The sequence below is a fragment of the Octodon degus genome, unplaced genomic scaffold (genome assembly GCF_000260255.1).
Source record: "Octodon degus isolate 3935 unplaced genomic scaffold, OctDeg1.0 scaffold00297, whole genome shotgun sequence".
NCBI lineage: Eukaryota > Metazoa > Chordata > Mammalia > Rodentia > Octodontidae > Octodon > Octodon degus.
This window is the reverse complement of record NW_004524873.1, coordinates 1,601,336-1,603,859: the sequence shown is the minus strand read 5'-3', so window position 1 is coordinate 1,603,859 and position 2,524 is coordinate 1,601,336.

Sequence of the window (2,524 nt, the reverse complement as noted above, 5' to 3'; positions counted from 1 at the left end):
GGGGCAGCAGGAAGTCAGGTAGGGTGGCTTCCTGCCTTTCTCAATTCCTGGGCCCTGCCCACCTGCAGGGCTAGGCCCCGGCGCTGCCGGGAGCTGATTCAGCCAAGTTCACACAATGTATCAAATAACACACACATCCACAATAATCAATCACAAACTCCAGGAGCCATCCCATGACTGCATGAGGTGTGGGGGGACACCTTTACATAAACAATAACACTAAGCAAATTGTCTACCATCCTCAATCGGTTCCAGAGGTTTTTCTTAACTATTACAAATAAAGTTGATATGAGCAGTTATACACAAACCTTCACGTGAAAATATATGTATTAGTTTATTTTCTAACACTATGATAAGATAGCTGAAACTGAGTATTTATTAAAAAAGAAAAAGAGGTTTATTTAGCTTACAGTTTTGGAGGCTGAACATCCAAGACTAGCAGCCTCAGCTATTCAACCTCTAAAACAGACCCTTTCAGCTGTGTCACAACATGATAAAGAATCAGGAAAGGAGCCAAATATTTACAGAAAAGTGTGAGTACATGGGGTAGACTCACTTTTAACAATCCACTCTCTTGGGCCACAGACCAGCAATAATTGCTTCTGAGAGCAGTGCCCACAATGACCTAATTACTTTACAGTAGGCACAATCTCTTAAAGGTATAACTACAACGCCATTACCCCGAGGACCAAGCTGACACCAGATAAGTCTTTGGGAAACAAACCATACTTGAGCATCGCATACAGTATGCTTTCATTTCTACTGAAGTGCAGTTCACCTGTAATACCATTCATACTTCTAAGGTATACAATTTTACTGGACAGCTGTGTGCAGTTTACAATTTTATAGGCAATTATAACTATGCGCCCACCACCATAGTCAAGCTTTAAAGTATTTCCATTACCCAAAAAAGTTCCCTTGAGCTGTTCTTTCCCTTCCCAGCCTCTGAAAATCACTAATCTGGCTTCTCTCTCTCTGTCTTTTCTTTTAAGACTGTTGTATAAGTAGAATCACATAGGGCATTCCATTTTGTGTCTGGCTTCTCACAACACACTTCTGAGATTTACACATATTTTGCATGTATCAGTAGTTTGTCTTCTTTCCTATTGCTGATTAGTATTTCATTGTATAAATGTAAAACAAGCTGTTTATTTGCTCACCAGTGAGTGTATTTGATTTTTTTTTAATTTGGGGCAATTATTAATAAAGCAGACACAAACATCTCCATACATTTTTCATTAATAAATACCTAGGAGTGTGATTACTGAGTCATAGAGTAGATATAAGTTTAACTCTATAAGTAATTTAGTCAGTAACGTTTGCTTTTTCCTTATCCTTTGTCTTTCTTCCTTCCTTCCTTCCTTCCTTCCTTCCTTCCTTCCTTCCTTCTTTTCTTCCTTCCTTTCTGTCTTGTTTTTTTCCCAAGCTGATTAATAGGACATTTTCAATAATTAATACATTGCACATTGTTACCTTCTCAGCAGTCATCCATAGTAGAAGAAGCAGCCAGGACATCCCATCCAAACACTACTACTACAAATCCTTCTTCTCACTGAACCAAGCGGAAGCAGCCGTACATCTATCCTAACTATTCTGTATATACAAATACAAAATGGTCCTTCCTCTGTATCCCCCCTCTCCAGTTCAGTCCTGTCAGAGATGGATATTCTATCGGCATCTAAATATTATAGGTGCTTGAATTCAGCAAAACAATCCAACACAGTCCAGTAGTCCACAATAATAATGGGTTGTCCTCAAAAGTTGTTGACTAGAGCCTTTTACAGTTCAGCATATTAATACGGCTTTACTTTATAAATAGTTTTTTTTTTCCAGAACCAGGAATTGAACTCAGGCCCTTGCACTTGCCAGGCAAGCACTTATTCTACTGAGCTATCTCCCTGGCCCCTCTGTCTCATTTTTTGAGACAGGGTCTCTCTATGCAGTTCAAGCTGGCCTTGAACTCACTAGATAGCCTAGACTGGCCTCAGACTTGTGATGATCCTCCTATTTCAGCCTCCCAAGTGCTGGGGTTAAGGTTATGTACCTGGTCTACATTTTTATTTTTATATTAGCTACTTTTACCTTACTTATCTAAATTAGATCCTATCACTTTTCATTTTAGACATGTTTGTTCATATATCTTTAAATGCTTGTCTCATTGTTCTCCAGTGAAACCTATGCTATTAATCCCCCTACCCTGGATCAATCCAACTGTCCCATTCTTTGCACTATTCTGGAACTACTTTGAGAAAACTCATTGAATGCTCTCATATACAATGACATAAATTGGTTTCTTTAAGCTCAAATGGCCCTTTCATTGTGTTTTTCTGGGAAGCTCACATTTTCCCAGCAGTAATCCTACCAACATTCATTCTCCTACCTCCTTTCTGCTGAGGTCCTAGTAGAAGACCCCTCACCAGAAGTTACATAGCTTCATGTCTGCCTCTTGTACTGTGAATAACTACTTATGAAGACAACAATATGCAATGTATTAATTATTCTAACTGTCCTACTAACCTGTTTT